The following is a 27,364-nucleotide window of genomic DNA, read 5'->3' as shown; positions in this document are numbered from 1 at the left end:
ACTTACTGAACATTCAAATGAGCTAATTCATATAAGGCACCTGGAACAGAGCCTGACACATCGTAAGCACTCGATATATGTCTATTATCACCAACAAGGGGCGTGCCTTAAAATTTAAACATGACAGAATAAAATCAAACCATGACAGTACCAGAAGAAGATGTAGGTGAACAGTATTATAACTCTGGGGTGAGAAAGACCTTTCTAAGCACACTACAAAAGGTAGAGACAATAAAAGCAAAGGATTAATAAAACTGACCACTCAATGAAAATAACTTCTGAACAGCAGAAAACACTACCAAGTTAGAAGAAAAGCAATAAATTGGAGGAAAAAAAGGCAGGGCACGGTGGCTCACGTCTGTAATCCTAGCACTTTGGGAGGCTGAGGCAGGCAGATCACCTGAGGTCAGGAGTTTGAGACCAGTCTGGCCAACATGGCAAAACCCTGTCTCTACTAAAAATACAAAATTTAGCTGGGCGTGATGGTGCACACCTGTAATCCCAGCTACTCGGGCAGAAGGGAAGGAGAATCACTTGATCCCAGGAAGCGGAGGTTCCAGTGAGCTGAGATCACATCACTACTCCAGCCTGGGTGACAGAGCAAGATTCTGTCTCCCAAAAAAAAAAAAAAAAATGATGACATATTTGATGGATGAAAGGTTATTGTCTTTAATATACAGTGAGCTTTACAAGTTAAAAGAAACCTGTAAATATTTTTAAAAAGAAACTTGTAAAGCTCACAGTACATTAAAGGGGAGGAGAAGGTAGTTGAGATGAGGTCAGGGAGGTACCAGGGGTGGGGAGATCAAATGGGGCTCTGTGTATCATGCCAAGGACTTTGGATTCTATTCTAAGTGTACAAACACTCAAAAGTATTTTCCTTTAAAAAAAGGCAAAGAACATAAACAGCAGAGCAGGACCGTTTGATGTGGCCATTTTATCCACAGAGACATTTTGATAAGCCCTGCTGACACTGCTATCCCTAACCTCCAGTCCAGTAGACTTTTCACTTTTTACTTTACTCCTTTCTGCATCATTTAAATTTTCTTCTATAAATGTGTGACTTGTCATCAGGGAAAAGGAAAGAAAGAAAAAACTTATTAGACAAGGGTAGCCTCTAAGAGGAAACCAAAACATCTTTATAAAATAAATTTTATGATATTAAATATAACATTTGAAACTTAAGTCCTGAGAGAAAAGTTAAGAATTTAGTTTAGTATTTCCTCTACAGCCTAGAGCTGAAAATAAAATATCTTACTGAGTTCCAAATACCCTCCTTCTTCCCCTCCACCTACTGTCTATCTATATCCAATTCATTCATTCATTAGGCTCTTATTGAGCCCCAGTTTTGTGCCAGGCATGGTGCTAGGCCTCAGGACCTCCCAGAGAAGCAGAAACAGTCCCTGCCCCCATGGTGCAGACAGTCTCATTGGGAGTTGGAGGAGGAGCAGGTAAAAAATAATTACATATTCAGGTTAATGATATATTGTCAGGTGTGAGGAAAGGGCGCAGAGAATGGCAGGGGCAGCTGTTTTAGCTACAGTGGCCAGGAGGCCTCCAATGGAGTGATCTTTGAGGAGAGGCATGCAGGAGATGAGGGGACATTGATGAGGATTTCTAAGAACACTCCAGGCAAAGACCTGAAGCAGGCAGGGGCCTGGTGTGTGTGAGAAACCTCAAGTTCAGTAGCACGGCTGGAGCAGAGCCATGAAGGGGGAGGGCAGTGGGAGATGAAGGCAGGGAGGTACCGAGGGTGGTGAGATCAGGTGGGGCTCTGTGTATCATGCTAAGGACTTTGGATTCTGTTCCAAGAGCTGGAAAGGTTGATGTGATCGGGGGAAAGCAAGCCCACACAAAGCAGAGGTGTCTAGTCTTTATATTTTTAAATGAAAAAAAGAGTAACTTCCATTAAAACAAGTGACTCCTGGTTTTGTGTAATTGCAGACCAAATGGTGCCTAATCCCTAACCATCCCGTACTCCCACATCTAACCTGTACCTCAAAGTGGCAGTGGTTAGCAATAGAGAAATCTTCTGTTTGGCTGTTGTGAAGAAGGCATTAACACAGCATGTTTGGTGGCTTACTCCTTGCATATCTCCAAGTCACTCCTTGGGAATGTAGCCTTCAGCATGTTCTTTAGGTCACTGATGGATTGACTATTTTGCTCTGTACACCTGGAGTAATACACCATGCCATAGCACCTTGTTAGAGTTGCTTTGCCCAAACGTCAAGATTGACGTATGTGAACCTGGTTTCGTTGCTGGGGTCCTGACCACGATCAATGGCACAATCTTGGCTCACTGCAACCTCTGCATCCTGGGCTCAAGTGATTCTCCTGCCTCAGCCTCCTGAGCAGCTGGGATTACAGGCGCACGCCAACATGCCTGGCTAATTTTTGTATTTTTAGCACAGACAGGGTTTCACTATGTTGACCAGACTGGTCTCAAACCCCTGACCTCAAGTGATCTGCCAGCCTCGGCCTCCGAAAGTGCTGGGATTACAGGCATGAGCCAGCACACCCTGCCTCCTGAGCTTCGATTGCCATGGCCAGTTGCTAGCAGGATGTGCATATACGACTAAGTCTTCCATCAGAGCCTCAGACCTTGAGACTTGAAACAGTCTTCACTGGGCACAGATATTCCACACATGTCCCTGAAGTTCACTGCTATAAGAAATTGAAAGGGGAGCTATAAAGTATTGTAAACTAAAAGAAAAATGAAAACGCAACATAATTAAAGCTGTGGGATGCAGCTCAAGCAGTACTCAGAAGGGTATTCAAATCACTAAATCCCTATACTAGGAAAGCTGAAAGCCCTCAAATCAGTGACCTCAACTTTGATCTTAAGAAACAAACAAAAAACAAAAAAACAAAAAACAATAACAAATTTAACTCAAAGTAAGCAGAAGAAAGGAAATAATAATGGTAAGGGGAAAACATCAGTAAAATAGGAAATAGGAAAAAACAGAGATAAATCAATTACATCAAAAGTTGGTTATTTGAAAAGACCAATAAAATGTACAAATCTGTATCCAGACGGATCAGGAGAAAGAAAGAAGATGCAAATTACCAATATCAGAAATAAGAGAGGAGATATCACCATGGATCCTCCAGACATAAAAAGGATAATAAGGGAATATTATAAACAATAAACAAAAAAGAAAAAATAGATAAGTTAAACTTTATCAATTTTTTAAAATGGACCTCAAAGGACACCACCAAGAAAGTGAAAAAACAACTCACAGAATGGGAGGGAATATTTGCAAATTATATATCTGATAATGGTTTAGTATCTTGAATACATAAAGAACTCTTAAAGGACCCACCTCTCAATACTGCCAAGTTGGGGATTAAATTTTAACATAAGTTTTGGGGGAGGACAAATATTCAAATCATAGAAACAACTTTATGCCAATAAATTTGACGAGGTTGGTGAAATTGACAAATGTACACATTTCTTAAAATACAAAAAGTGCCAAAGTTCATTCAAGAAGAAATCAATAACAATAGTCAAATATTAATTTGTAGTTTAAAAACCTTCTCACAAAGAAAACTTTGGTCCCAGACTTCACTGGCAAATTTTCCCAAACATTTAATGAAGACACAATTACAATTCTATATGAAATCTTCCAGAAAATAGAATAAAATAGAATATTTCCCAAATCATTCTACGAGGTCAGAATACCCTGACACCAAAATCAGATAAAGACATTACAAGAAAGAAAACTAAAGACTAATACTGTTCAAAAAGACTCAAAAATTCTTAAAATTTTAGCAAATTGAATCTAACACTATATAAAAAGGACAATTTATCATAACTACATGGGGTTTATCTGAGGAATGTAAAGTAGATTTAACAATCAAAAATAAATCACTATAATTCACTATATGAATAAAAGAATAAATAAAAAACATATAAACATTTTTATAAACACAGAGAAAACATTTCACAAAAATGCATCATTCATTCCTGATTAAATCACTAAGCAAACTAAGAATAGAATACCCTAAAGAAGGGTAACTACAAAAGACCTGTAGCTAGTATCACACTTACTGATGAGAGACTGAATGCTTTTCTCCTAATATCAGTAATAAGGCAAGGCTGTCCATTCATCCTGCTTCTATTCAGTATGATACTGAATAGAAGAAATTCTAGTCAATGAAATAAGGCAAGAAAAAAAAGGCATTCAGATTGGAAAGGGAAAACAATGAACTCTCATTATTCATGGATAACATGTTGTCCAAATAGAAAATCTTCTAGAATGTTGTACAAATAATCTACAACTAATAAGTGGGCTTAGTAAGGTCACAGAATATAAAGTCAATACACAAGAATCAATTGTACTTTTATATATTAGCTGTGAATAACTGGACATTTTAAATTTTAAAAATATTTAAAACAGCATCAGACATATAGAATATTTAGGGATAAATGTGATGCTAAATGTACAAGATCTGCACATTGAAAACTATAAAAAATTACTAAGAGAAATTAAAGAAAACTTAAATAGGAAGACATACTATACTCACGGTTTGGAAGACTCAATAGTATGAAAATGTCAATTCTCCTCAAACTGATCAATAGATTCAACACAATACCAACCAAAATCCCAGGAAGCTTCCTTATAAAACTGATAAGTGGATTCTAAAATTCTTAGTTGATATGCAAAGGATCTGAAATACACAAAAAATTTTGAAAAAGAATGACAAAGTTAAAAGAATTACACTACTTGATTCAAGATTTATTATAAAGGTAATCAAGACAGAGTATCATTGACAGAAGGAGAAATACATAGATCAATGGAGTAGAATAAATGGTCCAGAAATTGACTCACAAATATGGTAAACTTATTTTTAACTGAGATGACAAGGCAATTCAATGAGAGAAATAATATTTTCAACAAATAATGTTGTCGAAATTCAATAACCTTGTCAGGCACATTGACATACACCTGTAGTCCCAGCTACTTGGGAGGCTGAGGTGGGAGGATTGCTCAGGAATTTGAGGCAAGCCTGGGCAACAGAGAGAGACCCTTATCTCTAAAAAATAAATACACACAAAAAATTTTGAATAATCTCATGCAAAAAACCACAAAAGTTAGACCTGTATTTTATGCCGTATAAAAAATAAAATCTCAATGAATCATAGACCTAAAGGTTAAGAGTTTAAAAACTATTTCTTGAGACTGTTATGTAGCAAACTAAATTCCTAACTGATATAGAAGAATTCCATGTTGTAAAAAATATATGAAGAAGTATATTCCTTTTGTAAATGTTTATAATTTGCAATAACCTATTAAAACTCAGAAATCCAACAAATAAATTTAATTTTGTTTAACCCGGTAATACACAAGTATATTTGGCCATGAAGCTCTTTATTTGCATATTAGTAATAGTCTGTGAAACACAATTTGAAAACCATGATCTTGTTCAAGACTTTTGCTCTAAATATGAGAACTCTAATGCCTAGAAAGAGTAATTCACTTGAGAGAAATAGGAGATGTCACCAACCATAAATCCTCTGCTTTTTGCATTACACAACAGATTATCGTTTTCAGTGGCATGGAATATGCGTTGAAGGTTTCATAAGTAAGTGTTGCTTCTACTTCTGTGCTTCTACTACCTCCTGGGCCATCCCTATTATAGCGCTAATCATCCTACAGTACAATAATCTGTCTTTTTCATGAGACTGAGCACTCCTTCTGCCCAGGGAATGATAATGGATCATTTTTCTTTTGCCCAATTAGTGCCAGTGACTAGAATATAGTGGAATTTCAGTAAATGTTTCACGAATAAAATATAAAGGTGGGGAGGATTTCCATGCAAACAGCTGATATGGTTTGGCTGTGTCTCCACCCAAATTTCATCTTGAATTGTAGTTCCCGTAATCCCCATGTGTCATGGGAGGGACCTGGTGGGAGGTAATTGAATCATGGGGGCAGTTACCCCCATGCTGCTGTTCTCATGATAGTGAGTGAGTTCTCACAAGATCTTACGGTTTTATAAGGGGCTTTCCCCGCTTTTGCTCAGCACTTCTCTTTGCTGCCGCCATGTAAAGAACGTGTTTCCTTCCCCTTCTATCATGATTGTAAGTTTCCTGAGGCTTCCCCAGCCATGCTGAACTGTGAGTAAATTAAACCTCTTTCCTTTATAATTTACCCAGTCTCAGGTATGTCTTTATTAGCAGCCTGAGACCGTTATTAGCAGCATGAGAGCGGACTGATACAACAGCCCAAGAACAAGAGTACAGACATCCAACAGTCAGAGTACAAGACTCCAAGTTAGGAAGAGAGGAAACATTATCTAAGGGAGGAAGTCATGGTTGGTGGGAAATTAAAAATAATATATGCACGACAAGGAAACAGGAAAGTAAGCACAATGAGATGCAGCATTAAAATCAGTACAGAAAGATTTTTGGTTCAAGACAACTGGTATATAATTGCATAATCACTAAATAATTGCCTGCACTACACACCAAGAATATGCTGTGTTTCGTGCAAAAAAAATCAGCACATTATTACATACTAACCACTTTAAAATCATTATTGCAATTAGACAGCACTGGATATATACAGGTTTAAGTATCAGTTCAATATGTTGAAAGAAATAATTTCAAGCTTGCTATTCTCAAAATAAAAATGTTAGAATATATGACAACAAAAGTACATTACAAAAGAAGCTAACTTTTTAAAATTTATTTTTTTTTCTATAGTAGGTTCAAGTTCAAGAAGAAGCTAACCATTATATATCACACTAAAATCTTGACTTATTTAGGTCTCATAACTACCCTGTCAGGTAGATTTCTCCTAAACCTCCCACCTTTTAAACAGATTTCAGGAAATTAAGCATCCTCTCTCTAACAATCTGCATTCAGTCACAAGAATCTAGGTTGCCCCAATTTTCCCCTAATAATTTCCAAATCTCAAGATTTTTTAATGCAGTGAACTTTTCCAATGACTCCAATTTTACAAATAGAGTTTAATTTTCCTGATGTACAGAACCTCTTGTTGAACACTTAAAAATGATAACATGGAAGCTGAGGCAATAACAGGAACTGCATGAGCTCAGGAGTTCAAGGCTACAATGAGCCACGATTGTGACACTGCACTCCAGCTTGGGCAACAGAGCAAGACCTCTCTTTAAAAAATGACAACAGGTTCATCATCTTGTTCAGGAAAGACACACTCTAGAAATTCAAAACAGGTGCCTCTCCAAGGGGAAACCTAAGACTTGTAAGAGTTCCCAGCATGGTTTTGACTTGAAATTGATTTGTAATTTTTCACAGAACTGTAACCAAGTCCAGACTCATTTTGTTCACCACACGACAGCTCAATATGCCAAGAGACAAGAAGTTAGAGCAAGAACAGTGACTTTATTTTGAAGACCCAGTAAACAGAGAAGATGGCAGACCAATGTTCTTATTCTTGTTCTCTTTCTTTCTTTCTTTCTTTTTTTTTGAGACAGAGTCTCACTCTGTCGCCCAGGTTGGAGTGCAGTGGCATGACCTCAGCTCACTGCAACCTCCGCCTCCCGGGTTCAAGCGATTCTCCTGCCTCAGCTTCCCAAGTAGCTGGGATTACAGGGGTGCACCATCACGCCCGACTAAGTTTTGTATTTTTAGTAGAGATGGGGTTTCACCATGTTGGCCAGGCTGCTCTTGAACTCCTGACCTCAAGTGATCCACCAGACCCAGCCTCCCACAGTGCTAGGTTTATAGGTGTGAGCCACCGCACCCGGCCTGGACTACTATTCTTAATAACTTAAGAACCATCTTAACTCAGTAAAAATTTCAGCTCCTTTTATGTTAAGGGCAGGGGAAAGAGCAAGGGGTTGGAATCAAGAAGTGAGCAATGGCTGCAGATATCTGGGCACCAGTGAGGGTCCAAGGAGGTTGGGATCTGTTTTCCTTGGCCAGGTCACAATACTCCTATAAATCTTTAACAAAACATAGTTTGTTGTTTATATACTTCCCCTTTAATGCCAGAGTTAGTTTCAAAAACTATATGATTGCCATTTTTGCATTTTATCTCAGTGCTCTAAAATTATCCTAACTACATGCAGGAATGGGTAAAGGCCCCTTAAACAAAAATGGAGTTAGTTATGTTAGTTCTTCTGCTATTTTACTGTTACATAACCAGAAGTAAAAAGAAAACAAACATGTATACAGTACGTAATAAATTATACAGATATTATGCTAAACACTTTTTAAAGTGTCCTCCATTTAATTCTCACATCTTCCTTATGAGATAAAATGGACCTTGCTTCTGGAATGTTTACTAAACATTGTGAGTTTTTACAATTTCAACAAAGGTGCCAAGAACATACATTGGAGAAAGAACAATCTTTTCAATAAGTGATACTGGGGAAAACTGGATATTCATCTGCAAAACAATGAAACTAGACCCCTATCTCTCACCACATACAAAAATAACTCAAAAATAACTCAAAATTGAAGACTTAACTGTTAGACCTGAAACTGAAACTGCTTTAAGAGAACATTGGGAAAATGCTTCAGCACACTGGTCTGAGCAAAGATTTGGGGTAAGACCACAAAAGCACAAGCAATAAAAACAAAAATAAACAAATGGAATTATATCAAGCTAAACAATTTCTGCACAGCAAAGGAAACAATCAACAGAGTGAAGAGACAACCTACAGAATGGAAGAAAATATTTGCAAACTATCCATCTGAAAAGGGATTAATAACAACAATACATAAATAACTCAACTCAATAGCAATAAATAAATAAATAAACACCCAAATAATCCCATTTATAAATGATTTGAATAGGTATTTTCAAAAGAAGACATACAAATGGCCAACAGGTATATAAAAACATGCTCAACATCATTAATCAGCAGAAAAATGCAAATCAAAGCCACAATGAGGTCATCTCACCCAGGTTAAAATGGCTGTTATCAGAAAAATAAGAAATAACAGATGGTGGTGAGGGCACAGAGGAGGAGGAACTCTCATACACTGTCAGTAGGAGTGTAAATTAGCACAACCATTATGGAAAACAGAATGGAGGTTCCTCAAAAACTAAAAATAGAACAACCATACGATCCAGCAATTCCGCTAGTGGGTATATATCCAAAAGAAAGAAAATCAGTATATTGAAAAGATATCTGCACTCCCATGTTGATTGCAGCATTATTCTCAATAGCCAAGATGTGTAACCAACCTAAGTGCCCATCAACGGATGAATAGATAATGAAAATGTGGTATATATTATATACACAATTGAATGTCATTCAGTCATAAAAAAAAAAAAAGAATGAAATTCTGTCATTTGAAGCAACATGAATGAATCTGGACCTTCACTCTAAGACTTGTAAGAGTTCCCAGCATGGTTTTGAATCAAAATTGATTTGTAACTTTTCACAGAACTGTAACCAAGTCCAAATCCATTTTGTTCACTGCACGACAGCTCATATGCCAAGAGACAAGAAGTTAGAGCAAGAACAGTGACGACCCAGTAAACAGAGAAGATGGCAGACTAGTGTGAAATAAGCCAGGCACAGAAAGACAAATATTGCATGTTCTCATGCATATGTGGGAGTTAAATAAATTAATCTCATGGTGGTAGAAGGTAGAATAGTGATTATCAGAGTCTGAGAATGGGAGAGGGGAAGGGGGATGAAGAGAGGTTGGTTAATGGATACAAAAATGCAGTTAGAAGGCACAAGTCCAAATGTTTGATAGCACAGTAGAGTGACTACAGTTATCAATAATGTATTGTATATTTCAAAATGTTTAAAAAAGATTTGAAATAAATGTTCTCAACATAAGGAAATGATAAATATTTGAGGTGATGGATACCCCAACTACCCTGATTGACATATTGCATGCATGTGTCAAAATATCACATGCATCCCATAAATATGTACAATTATTATGTATCAGTTTAAAAATTCTGGCAACTACTCTAGGAAATAAAAGAAAAAATGGTGAGTTTTTAAAAGGTAGAAAAACAAAGTACATAAATAGGATAAATGTTTAACAATGGAGTAGATTAGTTATAAATAAACAGAAAGTGTATTAGTCCATTTTCATGCTGCTGATAAAGACATAACCCAAGACTGGGAAGAAAAAGAGGTTTAATGGACTTACAGTTCCACATGGTTGAGGAGGCCTCATAATCATGGTGGAAAGGAGGAGCAAAGTCACGTCTTACACGGATGGCAGTAGGCAAAAAGAGAGCTTGTGCAGGGAAATTCCCCCTTATATAAACATCAGATCTCATAAGACTTATTCACTTTCACAAGAAGAGCATGGGAAAGACATGCTCCCATGATTCAATTACCTCTCACCAGGTCCCTCCTACAACTCGTGGGAGTTCAAGATGAGATTTGGGTGGGGACACAGCCAAACCATTATCATTCCGCCCCTGGCTCCTCCAAATCTCAAATGTCCTCACATTTCAAAACCAATCATGCCTTCCTAACAGTTTCCCAAAGTCTTAAGTCATTTCAGTATTAACTCAAAAGTCCACAGTCCAAAGTCTCACCTGAGAAAAGGCAAGTCCCTTCTACCTATGAGCCTTAAAAATAAAAAGCAAGTTAGTTACTTCCTAGATACAATGGGGGTATAGGCATTGGGTAGATATAGCTATTCCAAATGGGAGAAGTTGGCCAAAACAAAGGGGTTACAGGGCCCATGCAGGTCCAAAATTCAGTAGGGCAGTCAAATCTTAAAGCTCCAAAATGATCTCCTTTGATTCCATGTCTCACATCCAGGTCACGCTGATGCAAGAGGTGGGTTCCCATGGTCTTGGGCAGTTCTGCCCCTGTAGCTTTGCAGGGTACAGACTCCCTCCCAGCTGCTTTCATGGGCTGGCATTGAGTGTCTGCAGCTTTTCCAGGCACACGGTGCAAGCTGTCAGTGGATCTACCATTCTGGGGTCTGGAGGACGGTGGCCCTCTTCTCACAGCTCCACTAGGCAGTGCCACAGTAGCAACTCTGTATGGGACTTCCAACCCCATATTTCCCTTCTGCACTGCCCTAGCAGAGGTTCTCCATGAGGATCCTACCCCTGCAGCAAACTTCTGCCTGGGCATCCAGGTGTTTCCATACATCCTCTGAAATCTAGGCAGAGGTTCCCAAACCCCAATTCTTGACTTCTGTGCACTTGCAGGCTCAACACCATTTGGAAGCTGCCAAAGCTTGCAGCTTGCACCCTCTGAAGCCTCTCAAGTGCAATAGAGAAGACGAGACAATTAAATTTCAGTTCTGTTCAATTCGGGGATGAAAGTAAGGATTTCTCCAATGATAGCCAGTCAGTTTTGGGGTCACTGGATGTGGTAAATATCTATAAGACTCAGGCAGAAGAGACACTGCTAAGAAAGAAGGCAAGGCACATCCAAAGTAATAAATCGAAGGAAGTAGCCACCATCTGAGGGCAATAGCATGTCAAGAAGAGCTATTGGAACTTAGAGTTGGATTCCATGGAAAATATGGAAATATTTCTTTACCAAAAGAGTTGTCCAGCAGGGGAAAGCAATTGTATCTTGAGGGTGGGGGTTTCCATGATGTTGCCAATGGCTAAGCCAAGACCCTGAGGTAGCCAGCCCAGTATTCACCTCTCTTTTCTTGTTGGCTGCATCCATGTCCTTTACTGTCACATCCCTGCTCTAGCTCGTCCCTGAAACTATAATTCTAAAATAAGCAAATTAGCATAATTCATATTTAAATCAATCAGCATAGTCCCATTCCCTGCCATTGGTTGATTTTGTCAGGGCTTTGGGAATAGTTTTCCTTTCATATTCGGGAGGAATTTCAAAGGCAACCCCCTCTTCATGCACTCAAAGAAACAAGGAGACTTGGAGCTGTGGGCAGCCATATCTCAGCCACAAGGAGAACCAAGTTGAAATAAAGCAGACATCAAGAAAACATAGGCAGAAAGAAATCTAACTTTGGTGCCATTTTTGAGTCTCTGAATTAAATAGGTTCTAAACCCAGGTCTACTTTTATTGATTAGGCCAGAGGAATTTGACTTTTCTCTTACTTGTGATTTAGTATTTCTAACTGATACAAGCCCATTGGTCATTTTTGGTAACAAAGACCCAAGTAGGAAATGAACAGAAGGATTCGATAACTTTTTTTTTTTTTCTGAGATGGAGTTTCAGAAAACTGGAGTTCGCCCAGGCTGGAGTGGAGTGGTGCTATCTCAGCTAACTGCAACCTCTGGCCCCCCGGGTTCAAGTGATTCTCCTGCCTCAGCCTCCTGAGTAGCTGGGACTGCAGGTACATGCCACCATGCTCGGCTAAATTCATTTTATTTTATTTTATTTTATTTTATTTTATTTTTGTATTTTTAGTAGTAACGGGGTTTCGCCATGTTGGCCAGGCTGGTCTCAAACGCCAGATCTCAGGTGGTCTGCCCGCCTCGGCCTCCCAAAGTGCTAGGATTACAGGCATGAGCCACTGTGCCTGGCCAGGATTAGATCACGTTTAAGGCCTCATCCCAGTGGTAAGATTCCACAGCTCAGTGGCAGAGCTATAGGGAAATCCTGAGAAAACGAGGAGAAATGTAATCTAACCTGATTCATGCCTATTTTTAAGAATAATGGAAAGCCAGCTTCTTACCCTTCCCATACATACTGACTCAGAGGAAGAAGTAGCCATCTGCCCAAATCCTCAGTCATGACAGCTCCTGTAGTGGGACTGACTGGTGAAAAAAAATTATTTTTTTTGAGGCAGGGATTCACTGTGTTCCCCAAGCTAGAGTGCAGTGGCACAATCACAGCTCACTGCAGCCTCGACCTCATGGACTAAAGAGGTCCTCCCTCCTCAGCTTCCTGAGTAGCTGGGACTGAAATGCATGCCACCATGCTCAGCTAAATTTTTATACTTTTTGTGGAGACAGGGTTTCACTACGTTTCCAAGGCTGGTCTTGAATTCCTGGCCTCAAGCGATTCTCTTCCCTCAGCCTCCCAAAGTGCTGGGATTACATGCATGAGCTACTGTGCCTAGCTGTGAAATTTTTCATGTCTATCATTGCCCAGAATATTTTATACTTCCTTTTTTCTTATTAGACTGTGAATTCCTTGAAGATTGGGGCTGCCAGGCATCTTTCTACATTATTCAGCTAATAAGTTAGACACTCAAAAAATGGGAGCTGGAATGAAATTTATCATCATTTGACATTATAACAAGGCTTTTTTTTTCATGCTCTAATGGGGCCTTTGCACGTGCTCCTCCTCCTCCTCCTCCTCCTCCTCTTCCTCCTCCTCCTCCTCCTCCTCTTCTTTCTTCTTCTTCTTCTTCTTCTTCTTCTTCTTCTTCTTCTTCTTCTTCTTCTTTTACTTTTTTAACAGAGTTTTGCTCTCGTCACCCAGGCTAGAGTGCAATGGTGTGATCTCAGCTCACTGCAACCTCCACCTCCCGGGTTCAAGCGATTCTCCTGCCTCAGCCTCCCAAGTAGCTGGGATTACATGCGCCTGCCACCACACCCAGCAAATTTTTGTATTTTTAGTAGAGAGAGGGTTTCACCATGTTAGCCAGCCTGGTCTCGAACTCCTGACCTCAGGTGATCCACCCGCCTTAGCCTCCCAAAGTTCTGAAATAACAGGCATAAGCCACCACACCCGGCCACATATGCCCTTTTCAATGAGAAAATATTATTCCCACCAGTGTATTTCCTATAATATCTCTGTCCACTTGGGACTAGAAGGAACAATATGATGGAAAAATTAGTTTAATAACAATCAAACCCTTCAGGTAATCACATACCAATCACAGCTGAACTCTCATTATTCTCCTCTAACAGCTGGCAAGAATTTCCCACTTCTGGGGGTTCCTGGCAGAAAATTTGTTTACATTTACTCTTTTAACATTGGTAGATACAAAGATTTCCCTAAACCTTGCTGGTATTCTTGTTTATTTTTATTAAGGTGAAATTCACCTAACATGCAATTCACCATTTACAAGGGTTCAATTCAGCGGCATCTACTACTTTCACAGCACTGTGCAACCACCACCTCAAATCCTTTCATCATCAAAGAATAACACTATGTACCCAGTAAGGAATAAGAAAATGAGGAGACAGCTCACAGAATGGGAGAAAATATTTGAAAATGATATATTTCATGTGGTTCTAGTATTCAGAATATAGAAATAACATCCCCAACTCAACAACAAAAAGATAAACAGCCTAGTTTAAAAATGGACAAAAGACTTGAACAGATACTACTGCAAAAAGGATATCAAATGTCCTATAAACACATGAAAAGATGCTAAACATCATTCTAATGCAAATCAAAGCCACATGAAATACCACTTCACACCTACTATTATGGCTATTCAAAAAAAAGGAGAAAATAACATGTGTTGGGGAGAACGTAAAGAAATTGGAACCCTTGTGCCTTACTGGTGGGGGAGTAAAATAGTGTAGCTGCTGTGGAAAACAGCTTGGCAGTTTCTCAAGTCAAATGTATAATTACCACATGATCTACCAATTTCATTTCTGGATATTTACCCAAAAGTATTGATAGCAGGGACTCAAACAGGTATTTTTATACCCATAGTTATAACAGTGGTTATTCGCAATAACCAAAAGGTGGAAGCAACCTAAGTACCCATTGATAGATTAATGGATCAACAAAATGTGGCACAATGAAATATTACTTGGCTTTAAAAAGGAATGGAATAGGCCAGGTGCGGTGGCTCACGCCTGTAATCCCAGCACTTTGGGAGGCCGAGGTGGGCGGATCACCTGAGGTCAGGAATTCGAGACCAGCCTGGCCAACATCGTGAAACCCCGTCTCCACTAAAAGTAAACAAATCAGCCAGGCACGGTAGCAGGCGCCTGTAATCCCAGCTACTCGGGAAGTTGAGGCAGGAGAATCGCTTAAACCCAGGAGAAGGAGGTTGCAGTGAGCCAAGATCGTGCCATTGCACTCCAGCCTGGGCAACAAGAGTGAAACTCCATAAAAAAAAAAAAATTAAATACTGATACATACTATAGCATAGATGAACCTTGAAAACATTATGCTAAGTGAAATAAGCCAGACACAAAAAGGCAAACATTGTATGATTCCATTTATATGAGGTATCCATTATAAACAAATTTATATATAGGGAAAGTATAATAGAGGTTACTAGGTGCCAGACGACAAGGGTAATGGGGTGCTCAATAGTTACACTTTCTGTTTGGGGAGATGAAAAAGTTACGAAATCAATAGTGGTGATGGTTATACTACAATGGGAATGCATTTAATGTCACTCAGTTGTAACTCTTAAAATTGTTATGATGTAAAATTTGCAATTTTTATATTACACATATTTTGCCACAAGTTGTTTTTTAAAAATAATGTAATATACAAAAACCATTGCACTGTGCTCTTTAAATGGATTATTTGTATTGTTTGTGAATTATAGTTCAATAAGGCTGTTTAAAAATCCATTACCAGCCCAAAAAAGTAGCATCAAAAAGGATAAAAATATTAGAGAACCTATTTAACCAAGAAAATGAAAGCTATACTTGAACAAAATTTTAGAAGACCTAAATAAGTGGGAAACCAATCTAGTTTCATGAACTAGAAAGCTAATATTTTTGAGATGGCGATTCTCCCCAAATTGATCTGCAATTTGAATGCATGACCTACCAAAACACCACCTGCCTTTTTTGCAGAAATAGATAAGTCTGTCCTAAAATTTACATGTAATTCCAAAAATCGTCAAATAGCCAAAACAATTGGAAAAGAACAATGGGGAAGAACCCACACTACTGAATTAAACAACTTACTACAAAGCTGCAGAAATCAAAACAGTGTAGGTCTGTCATAAAAAAGAAATATACAGCAATGGGATAGAACAAGAGCCTAGAGATAAACCTATAAATCTATGGTCAATTGATTTTCAGCAAAGGTACTATTCTGATTCAATGGGAAACAACAGTGTTTTCAACAAATAGTTCTGTTGCAACTGGATATTCATGTGAAAAATAATGTATTTGGTCTCTATCCCATACCATAGACAAAAAAAAAAAAAAAATCATTCAAAATGGATCAAAGACCTAAATATAGCCTAAAGCTATGAAACTGTAAAAGAAAACACACACTAAATCTTTATGACCTTGAAATAGGCAATGGTTTCTTAATTATGATACCGAAAGTACAGGTATGAAAATAAAAAGTAGATGAATTGGGCTTCATTCAAATTAACAATGTTTGTACCTCGAAGGACACTATCAAGAAAGTTGACCAGACAGTCCACAGAAAGGGAGAAAATATTTGCAAATAATATAACTCATAAGAAGGTGGTATCCAGAATATATAAAGGATTCTCTCATAAAGCCCACTTTAAAAATAGACAAAGAATTTGAACAGACATTCTCCCAAAGATACACAAAATAAATACTCAAATGAAAAGATAGCCAACTCATTAGTCATTATAGAAATGCTCATCAAAATCATGAGATATTACTTCACATCCACTGGATAGCTACAATTTTTTTTAAGTTAAACAAAACAAGTATTAGGAAAAATGCAGACAAATTGAAACCATCATACATTGTGGATGGGAATCTAAAATGGATCAGTCCCTGGGGAAAATAGTTCTGCAGTTCCTCACAAAGCTAAACATGGAGTTACCATATGACCAAACAATCCACTTCTAGGTGTCTACCCAAAAGAGTTGAAAACATGCTTACACAATACTTGTCCACAAATTTTCATGAATGTTCAGCATTATTAATAACAGACAAAAGTAGAAAAACCCAAATGTCCATCAACTGATGAATTCTAAACAAAATGAGATATATCCATACAATGGAATACTATATAGCCTAAAAAAGGAATGAAGAATTGACATATGTTATCACATAGACAAACACTGAAAACATTATGCTAAGTAAAGAAATCACACACGGCCGGGCGCGGTGGCTCACGCCCGAAATCCCAGCACTGTGGGAGGCTGAGACAGGCAGATCATTTGAGGTCGAGAGTTTGAGACCAGCCTGACAAACATGGAGAAACCCCGTCTCTACTAAAAATACAAAATTAGCCGGGCATGGTGGCCAGGCGTGGTGGCGCATGCCTGTAATCCCAGCTACTCGGGAGGCTGAGGCAGGAGAATCGCTTGAACCCAGGAGGCAGAGGTTGTGGTGAGCCGAGACCGCGCCATTGCACTCTAGCCTGGGCAACAAGAGTGAAACTCCGTCTCAAAAAAAAAAAAAAAAAAAAAAAAGTCACAAAGACAACTTATAGAATTCTATGAGTCCATTTATATGCAGAAAACGCAAATTTAACAGAGAGCAAGTAGACTAGTGGGTGTTCATGATTAAAGGTTATGTAGGATAGAAAAATGATGACTAAACACTACAGAATTTCTGACTGAGGCAATGAAAATATGTCATAATCAACTGTGGTGATGGTGCACATATCTGTGAATATACTAAAAACCATTGAATTGCACGGTTTAAACGGGTGAATTTTCAAACAAAGCTATTTGAAAAACAGTTGTATTCCTATATACTAGCATAAACAACCAAAAGTAAAACTAAGAAAAGAATTGTATTTCAAACATAATCAAAGCTAATAAAACACTTAGGAATAAATTTCACCAAGGAATTGTGAAACTTATACACCAAAAACTACAAAATGTTGAAATAAATTTAAAAAGATATAAATAAATGGAGCACCATCCCAGTTTCATGGTCTAGAGAATGTAATATTATTAAGATGGCAAACTCCCCAAATTCATTTACAGATAGAATACAAGGCCTATCAAATCTGCCTTTTCTCCCCAACATAGATGAACTCATCCTAAAATTCATATGAAACTGAAGAGTTCCCTAAAGAGCAAAAACAGTGTTGAGAAAGAACAGTGTAAAAGAACACAGTCTTCTTAATTTCAAAATTCATTACAGGCTGGGTGTGGTAGCTCACGCCTGTAATCCCAGCGCTTTGGGAGGCCAAGGTGGGCGGATCATTTGAGGCCAGGAGTTCAAGACCAGCCTGGTCAACATGGCAAAACCACATCACTACTTAAAAAAAAAAAAGAAAGAAAGAAAGACAAAAAACAAACAACAAATAAAAATTAGCCAGACGTGGTGGTGCACGCCTGTGATCACAGCTACTCGGGAAGCTGAGGCATGAGAATTGCTTGAACCCGGGAGGCGGAGATTGCAGTGAGCTGAGACTGTGCCATGGCACTCCAGCCTGGGCGACAGAGCAAGACTTCATCTCAAAAAAAAAAAAAAAAAAAATAGACTGGGCGCGGTGGCTCACGCCTGTAATCCCAGCACTTTGGGAGGCCAAGGCGGGTGGATCACGAGGACAGGAGTTCAAGACCAACCTGGCCAAGATGGTGAAACCCCGTCTCTTCTAAAAATACAAAAAATTAGCCAGGTACGGTGGCAGGTGCCTGTAATCCCAGCTACTCGGGAGGCTGAGGAAGGAGAATCGCTTGAACTTGGAGGGTGGAGGGTGCAGTGAGCCGAGATTGCGCCACTGCACTCCAGCCTGGGCGACAGAGTGAGACTCCATCTCAAAAAAAAAAAAAAAAAAAAAAAAAAAAAAAAGCTTATTACAAAGCATAGGATAGGAACACAGAGAAATGGAATACAATGAGAATCCAGATATAAACCCACACATCGATGGTCAAATGATTTCTTTTTTTTTTTTTTTTTTTTTTTTTTTTTTTGAGATGCAGTCTTACTCTCTTGCCCAGGCTAGAGTGCAATGGTACAATCTCAGCTCACTGCAACCTCCACCTCCCTGGTTCACGCGATTCTCCTGCCTCAGCCTCCTGGATAGCTGGGATTACAGGCATGTGCCACCACGCCCAGTTAATTTCTGTATTTTCAGTAGAGATGGGTTTCACTAAGTTGCCCAGGCTGGTCTTGAACTCCTGACCTCAAGTGATCTGCCTGCTTCAGCCTCCCAAAGTGCTGGGATTACAGGTGTGAGCCACTGCACCCGGCCTATGGTCAACTGATTTTTGATGAGGGTGTCATAACCACTCAATGAGGGAAAAAAATCTTTTCAACAAATGGCTCTGGGAGAAATGGATATTCAAAAGCAAAAGGAGAATTTTGTCCCTTACCTCATACCATAATCAAAAATTAACATAAAGAGGATTCAATATCTAACAATAAGACTTAAAACTCTAGAAATCTTAAAAGGAAATATAGATGTAAATCGTTGTGACCTTGGATAAGGCAATGGTTTCTTTTTTTCTCCTTTGAGACAGAGTCTTGCTCTGTTGCCCAGGCTGGAGTACAGTGGCACAATTTCAGCTCACTGGAACCTCTGCCTCCCACCTCAGCCTCCCAAGTAGCTGGGATTACAGGCATCTGCCATCGTGCCCGGCTAATTTTTGTATTTTTAGTAGAGACGGGGTTTCACCATGTTGACCAGGCTGGTTTTGAACTCCTGGCCTCAAGTGATCCACCTGCCACCTTGGCGTCCCAAAGTGCTGGGATTACAGGCATGTGCTACCTTGCCTGGCCCCAAAATTTAACCGGGTGTGATGGCAAGTGCCTGTAGTCTCAGATACTCAAGAAGCTTAGGTGGAAGGATGGCTTGAGCCCAGGAGGTGGAGGTTGCATTGAGCCAAGATTACTCCACTGCACTCCAGCCTGGACAGCAGAGCCAGACCCTGTCTCAAAAAATAATAATAATAATTTAAAAATGGATAAAATACTTTGGAATAAATTTAACCACGAAAGTGCAAGACTAGTACTTTGAAAACTAACAAATACTGTCTAAAGCAATTAAAGGAGACCTATATAAATGGAAAACCATACCAGTTTCATGAACAACAATACTTAACATTGTTAGGATAGCAATAGTCCTCATTGATCTACAGTTGAAATGGAAGGCGTGTAAAAATACTAGATGCTGTTTTTGGCAGAATGAACAAATTGATCCTAAAATTCATATGGAATTGCAATGGACCCTGAATGTCCAAAAAAAAATAAAAGTCTGGGAAAAGAACAAAGTAGAAGAACTCAGTTTCTGATTTCAAAACTTACAACACAACACCTCTACGAAACTACAGTAATCACAACCTTATGGTCCTGCCATAAGCATAGAAATATACAGTGTTAGAACAGAACAAGGGTCCAGAAATCAGCCCATACATCGATGGAAATCTGATTTTTATGAGGATGCCACAATCATTCAATAGGGAAAAAGTCTTTTCAACCAGTAGTTCTGGAACAACTGAATATCCACATGTGAAGAATGCATTTGGCCCCTACCTCATACTATACAGAAAAATTAACTCAAAATGGATCAAAGACCTAAATGTAGGATCTAAAACCAGAAAATTCTTTAAAGGAGTGCTCACTTCGGCAGCACATATATTAAAATTGGAACAATACAGAGAAGATTAGCATGGCCCTTAAGCAAGGATGACACAATAATTTGTGATGCATTCCGTATTTTGGGGATTTTTGGTGCAGGGACAGGGAATAAGAGCTTGCTCTGTTTTTACTACTGTTATTATTTTTTAAATAATAAAAGTTTTACAAAGAAAATTCTTAAAAAGGAGCATAAATGCAAATAATTATGATTGTGGATTAGGCAACAATTTCTCAAGTGTAATACCCAATGCTGAAGAAACAAAAGAAAAAACATGAATTGGACTTAATTAAAAGTAAAAATATTTGTGCCTCAAAAAATATTATCAACAAAGTGAAAACACAGCCCATATAGTGGGAGAAAATGTTTGCAAATTGTAAGTCTCATAAGACTCTACTATGAGAATATATAAAGAAATCTCTCAACTCAAACACAAAAAGAAAAACAGCCCTGTATAAAATGGGTGGAGGGACCAGGCGCAGTGTCTCATGCCTGTAATCCCAGCACTTTGGGAGGACAAAGTGGGCTGATCACCTGAGTTCAGGAGTTCGAGACCAGCCTGACCAACATGGAGAAACCCTGTCTCTACTAAAAATACAAAATGAGCTGGATGTGGTGACGCACACCTGTAATCCCAGCTTCTTGAGAGGCTGAGGCAGAAGAATTGCTTGAACCCTGGAGGCAGAGGTTGCAGTGAGCCAAGATCACGCCATTGCACTCTGGCCTGGGCAACAAGAGTGAAACTCCGTCTCAGAAAAAAGGGTGAAGGACCCAATTAGACACTATTCCAAAGAAGATATACAAATGGTAAATAGATACATGAAAATATAATCAACATCATTAGTCAACAGAGAAATGTGAATAGAAACTGCAGTGAAATACCACTTCACACCCACTAGGATAGCTATAATTTAAAAAGAAATAAAACAACAAGTGTTAGCCAAGATGTGGAAAGTTTTGAGCCATCCTACAATCCTGTGAGAAATATAAAATGGTACAAGTGATGTGGAAAACACGTGGCAGTTCCTCACAAAGTTAAACATAGATTTACCATGTGACCCAGAAAATCCACTCTTAAGAACATACCCAAGAGAATTAAAAACATATGTTTACACAATAACTTATATACTGATATTCATAGAAGCATTATTTATTTATTTATTTATTTGAGACAGAGTTTTGCTCTGTTGCCTAGGCTGAAGTGCAGGGTATTATGCAATCACAGCTCTCCGCAGCCTCAAACTCCTGGGCTCAAGTGATCCCCCCACCTCGGCCTCCAGAGTAGCTGGGACTACAGACAAATGTCATTATAGCTGGCTAACTTTTTCTCTTTCTTTCTTTCTTTCTTTTTTTTCTGTTGTAGAGACAAGGTCTCACTATGTTGCCCAGGCTGGTCTCAAACTCCTAGACTCAAATGATCCTCCCACCTCGGCCTCTCAAAGTGCTGGGATTAGAGGCGTGAGCTACCAGCATTGTTCTCAATACAGAAAAAGTGGCAACAACCCAAATGTTCATCAATTGATGAATGAATGAACAAAATGAGACATACACATGTCATGGAATATTATACAGCTATAGAAAGCAATGAAGGTGAAGGACTGCTAATGCTACCAACAAGGGTAAACCGTGAAAACAATATGTTAAGTGAAGGAAGCCAGGTACAAAAACCTATGCATTGTATGATGTCATTTATAAGGAATGTCTGGAATAAACAAATCTATAGAGACAAGAAATAGATTTGTGATTCATTAGAGCTGTGGAATGGAAGAAGAGGGCAATGATACCTAAAATATATGGGGTTTCTTTTGAAGCAATGGAATGGTGCCATAAAAAAACTGTGGTTATGGTAGTATATTTGGAACTAAACAAAAGTAATTAAATTTTACAGCCTAAATGTGTCAAATGTGTGTATTTGATTTATATGCCAATAAAGCTGTCTTTAAGCCAGTAGTATTTCTATATACTGGCATTGAATAACCTGAAACAAAAATTAAGAAAATAATTTCATTTAACTAAAAATGGAATAGGGCCTGGGCATGGTGGCTCATGCCTATAATCCCAGCACTTCAGGAGGCTGAGGCAGGCAGATCACCTGAGGTCAGGAGTTCGAGATCATCCTGGTCAACATGGTGAAACCCTGTCTCTACCAAATATACAAAATTGGGCAGGTGTGGTGGCGGGTGCCTGTAATTCCAGCTACTCAGGAGGCTGAGGCAGGGAGAACTGCTTGAACTTGGGAGGTGGAGGTTGCAGTGAGCTGAGATTGCATCACTGCACTCCAGCCTAGGCGACAGAGCAACACTCCATCTAAAAAAAAAAAAAAAAGTGCCTAAATGGATACCATTAAGCAAGGAAGTACAAAGCTTGTACATGGAGAGGTGCAAATATTTTTTTAAAGTAAAGAAGATGCACATAAGGAGAAACGCATTGTGGTTTCTTCTTGGGACTAGAAGAATTAATATTAAGATGGCAATATTCCAAAATCTGTCTACATATTGAATGCAAGATCTATAAAAATATCACCAGCCTTTTTGCAGAAATAGGTGACCTGATCCTAAAATTTACATGGAATTGTAAAGATCACTGAACAGCCAAAAATCTTGAAAAAGAGAAACAATGTAGGAGGATACACTTTCTAATTTTAAAGTGTACCTGAAAGCTGCAATAATCAAAACACTGTGGTCCTGACATAAGGATAAAAAAATAAACAGATTGGTGGGATACAATGATTGTCCAAGAATAAACCCATACATATGTAGTCAAATACTTTTTGATGGATAAGGTTTCCATGTAAATTTAATCTGGGCCGGGCACAGGAGCTCACGCCTGTAATCCCAGCACTTTGTGGGGCTGAGGCAGGTGGATCACCCGGGGTCAGGAGTTCGAGACCAGCCTGAACAACATGGTGAAATCCCATCTCTACTAAGTACAAAAAATTAGCCGGGTGTGATGGCGCATGCCTATAATCCCAGTTACTCAGGAGGCTGAGGCAGGAGAATCACTTGAACTTGGGAGGTGGAGGTTGCAGTGAGCCAAAATTGCACCATTGTACTCTAGCCTGGGCAAAGAGTGAAACTCCATCTCAAAAAAAGATAAAAGAAAATTTAATCTGGAAAATATAGTCTCCTCAACAAACGGTGCTAAGACAACTGGATAAATACATGCAAAAGAATGACATGGTCCCCTACCTCAGAATGCATACAGAAATTAACTCAAAATAGATCAAAGAGTTAAATGTAAGGCCTGAAAACATGGAAATCTTCGAAGGAAACATGGTGTAAATCTTCATGATCTTGGATTAGGCGACAGTTTCTTCAATATAACAAAATCACAAGGAACAAAAGAAAAACTAGATGATTAGCATTCTTCAAAAAAAAAAAACTCTAGGCCTCAAGGGCAATATCAAGAAAGGGAAATACCAAAAGTGGGAAAGGGAAAGGAGAAGGAGGAGAGGCAGCCTCCCTGGCCAGAATTGGCTGGGAGCCAGGAGTGACTTCCCAGTGCAGGGAAGGGGTGAGTAAGAGTCTACCAGTGACCCACATCCCCAACATGGAACCATGCAATCCTGGCCACAGAACTCCTTGTCCCTCCCAACCTCTGAAACTAACATAGGAAGCTGCTGGGAGACTGTGGGTCAGAATTGTTCCAGGGAGGGAGATCATACTGGGTCCCATACCCTCGCTGAGACCTAAGCAGCTACAGTCAGGCACCGTTTTGAAAACTAGCCTCTGGCAACTGCATGTGGTTATGATAGTATATCTGCAAGTAGGCAAAAACAATTAAATTTTACAGTTTAAATGTGTCAAATGTGTGTGTATTTGATTTAGATGCCAATACAACTGGGGGTTTTGGGGTTTTTTTTCTTTTTTTATTATACTTTAAGTTCTAGGGTACATATGCACAATGTGCAGGTTTGTTACATATGTATACATGTACCATGTTGGTTTGCTGCACCCATTAACTCGTCATTTACATTAGGTATTTCTCCTAATGCTATCCCTCCCCCTGCCTTTGACAAACCTGACAAAAACAAAAAATGGGGAAAGGATTCCCTATTTAATAAATGGTGCTGGGAAAACTGGCTAGCCATATGTAGGAAGCTGAAACTGGATCCCTTCCTTACACCTTATACAAAAATTAACTCAAGATGGATTAAACACTTAAATGTTAGACCTAAGACCGTAAAAAAAGAAAAAAACAAACAAACAAAACAAATAAACAAACAAAAACCCTGGAAGAAAACCTAGGCAATACATTTTTTTTTTTTTTTTTTTTTTTTGAGGCAGAGTTTCGTTCTTGTTGCCCAGGCTGGAATGCAATGGTGCGACCTCAGCTCACTGCAACCTCCACTTCCCAGGTTCAAGTGATTCTCCTGCCTCAGCCTCCTGAGGAGCTGGGATTACAGGCGCCCGCCACCACGCCTGGCTATTTTCTTGTATTTTTAGTAGAGACCATGTTGGCCAGGCTGGTCTTGAACTCCTGACCTCAGGTGATCCACCCACCTCAGCCCCACAAAGTTTCTGGGATTATAGGCATGAGCCAACGCACCCAGCTCAAAGCTGTTTTTTCTTTTTTAAGCCACTAATATTTCTAGATACTGGCATTGAACAACCTGAAACAAAAATTAAGAAAATAATAAGTCTTGGAAGTGCTGGGACTGAGGTATTATGGAAACTTGGGCTATCACTGCTGAGATGTGGGAGTGAGCTGGAAGTTCTGCTGCAACCAGGGTTAGGAGGTGACTAATACCTGGGCAGCAGCGGCTGGTGCTGGAATCTAGGACAGGGACATAGGCAGGACATGAATTGCTGCTGGGACTTGGTCACAAGCTGACAGTGGTCTCCTACAGCCAGGGGTAGGGGAATGGGGGAGTTGAGCCCCACAGGGACTTGGGTGTGAAGGAAATACACATTCTCTATTCCTCAGCCCAGGCTATGACCACTAAGGGAGGCCCCACCCTCTCCAGTAGCAGAGCCTCTGCATAGCTGCTACCACCCCTCACTCAAGCACTACAGATGGGGCCTGAGGAACTTCCTGCCCCTGCCCTCCATAGCTGATGCCTACTGTCACCACTGGGGGACCTCAGCACAACATTCTTAGCCCAGGTTTTCCCTCAATCCCCACGAGACAGAGGACATAGCCTGAGGTCCCAGGAATTGCCAAACTCAATCCAACACCTTGGACACCTGAGCACTCCTCCTGGGTGCCTGACGTTGGGTTTAAACTCCCAGCTGCTACCACCTCAGCTGGCACCTACCTGCAGGCCTGGAGACTGTCCTACCAAGCCAATTGCAGCCACCACCAATATCAATGCACACACTTTGTGACCCAGAGAACCATTTCACCATTGCTATTCTTATTGCTCAAGCCACACCAGCTGCCCAGAAACCTGAGAACTCTCCAACCTGCCCAGTCCACTGCTTCCAGTACTGGAATCTGATCAAGCCGCCCTAAGGCGAAAGAATAGACCTGCCGGTAACTCCCAACAAAGGCTCCAGTGCACTCTGCCCTGCAGCACAAAGATAGGTTCACTCAGCCCGCTACCGCCACTACTGTGCCCTGAAGCCTGGCCCGCCTGCCATCTCAGTCCCCAGCGCAACTTCACCACAGCCTCCACTAATAATCACACCCTCACCCACCGAGGAAATCACAGGTACTACTAACACTGTTTACAGCCAAAGAAATCATACAGAGACTACACTACTGCATGCACCCAGAATCAAAGCTGAAGTACCCTACTGAAACAACATCATACATATATCTTCAGGAAAAAGTCCTCCCCCATGAAAGTAAATTTGAAAATAGCAAGAAGTGAGAATAGTTTGGAGGGTCCTCAGAAAAACTAAAAATAGAGCTATGATACAATCCCGCAATCCTACTGCTGGGTACATACCAAAAGAAAGTAAATCAGTATATTAAAGAGATATCTGCACTCCCATGTTTATTGCAGCACTGTTCACAATAGCTAAGATTTGGAAGCAACCTAAGTGTCCATCAACAGATGAATAGATAAAGAAAGTGTAGTAAATATACACAATGGAGTATTATTCAGCCAGAAAGAGGATTGAGATCCAGTCATTTGCAACAACATGGATGGAACTGAAGGTCATTATTTTAAGTGAAATAAGCCAGGCACAGAAAGACAAACATCACACGTTCTCACTTATTTGTGGGCTCTAAAAATCAAAACCATTGAACTCATGGAGATAGAGAAGGATGGTTACCAGAGGCTGGGAAGGGTAGTGGGAGTGGGTGGGAGGTAAGAATAGTTAATGGGTACAAAAAAATAGTTAGAAAGAATGAGTAAGACCTAGTATTTGATAGCACAACAAAGGAACTATAGTCAATAATAATTTAATTGTACATTTTAAAGTAAGTAGTAGAGTATAATTGGATTATTTGTAACACAAAGGATAAATGCTAGAGGTGATGGATACCCAATTTTCCATGATATTATCACTATGTGTTGCATGCCTGTACCAAAATATCTCATGTACCCCATAAATATATACACCTACTATGTATCCACAAAATTAAAAATAAATTTTAAAAATATATATTTAAAAAGCATTAAAAATAAATTAGTTTCTAAAAAGGTACACTGCTTACAAATCATTTTAACCAAGGGAGTACAAGACTTGTACACTGAAAGCTACAAAATGCTGTTGAAAGAAATTAAAGAAGGCCTAATTAACTGAAAAGACATCTATTTTTATGGACTAGAAGGCTTACTATTGTTAAAATGCCAATATTTCCCAAATTTATTTACAGTTTGAATTCAAGGTTTATCAAAATATGATCTGGCTTTTATGCAGAAATAGACGACCTGATCTTAAAATGTATATGTAATCGAAAAGCATCCTGAAGAATAAAAACCGTCTTGACAAAGAATAACAAAGTAGAACTTATTGTTTTCAATTCCAAAATATTATCAACCTGCAGTAATCGAAACACTGTGGTCATGCCATAGGATTAAAAAGAAAAACAAAGCAATGACATACAGTGAGAGTCCAGGAAAAAGCCCATGCATTTATGGTACATTGATTTTAAATTT

The 27,364-nt window shown here is 39.3% G+C and overlaps 1 protein-coding gene and 1 non-coding gene across 2 annotated transcripts in view; both read left to right on the top strand.

Annotated features, from left to right (window-relative positions):
• Window positions 1-27,364, top strand: part of AIFM1 (apoptosis inducing factor mitochondria associated 1) — a 409,113-nt gene that overhangs the window by 204,441 nt on the left and 177,308 nt on the right. The window lies entirely within an intron of this gene.
• LOC126946949 (U6 spliceosomal RNA) lies at window positions 20,289-20,395 on the top strand. Its single transcript, XR_007722813.1, has one exon. It is a non-coding gene; the product is annotated as a U6 spliceosomal RNA (small nuclear RNA).

Source organism: Macaca thibetana, chromosome X (assembly GCF_024542745.1).
Source record: "Macaca thibetana thibetana isolate TM-01 chromosome X, ASM2454274v1, whole genome shotgun sequence".
In the NCBI taxonomy this organism is placed as follows: Eukaryota; Metazoa; Chordata; class Mammalia; order Primates; family Cercopithecidae; genus Macaca; species Macaca thibetana.
This window is presented reverse-complemented; position numbering and strand designations above follow the sequence as displayed.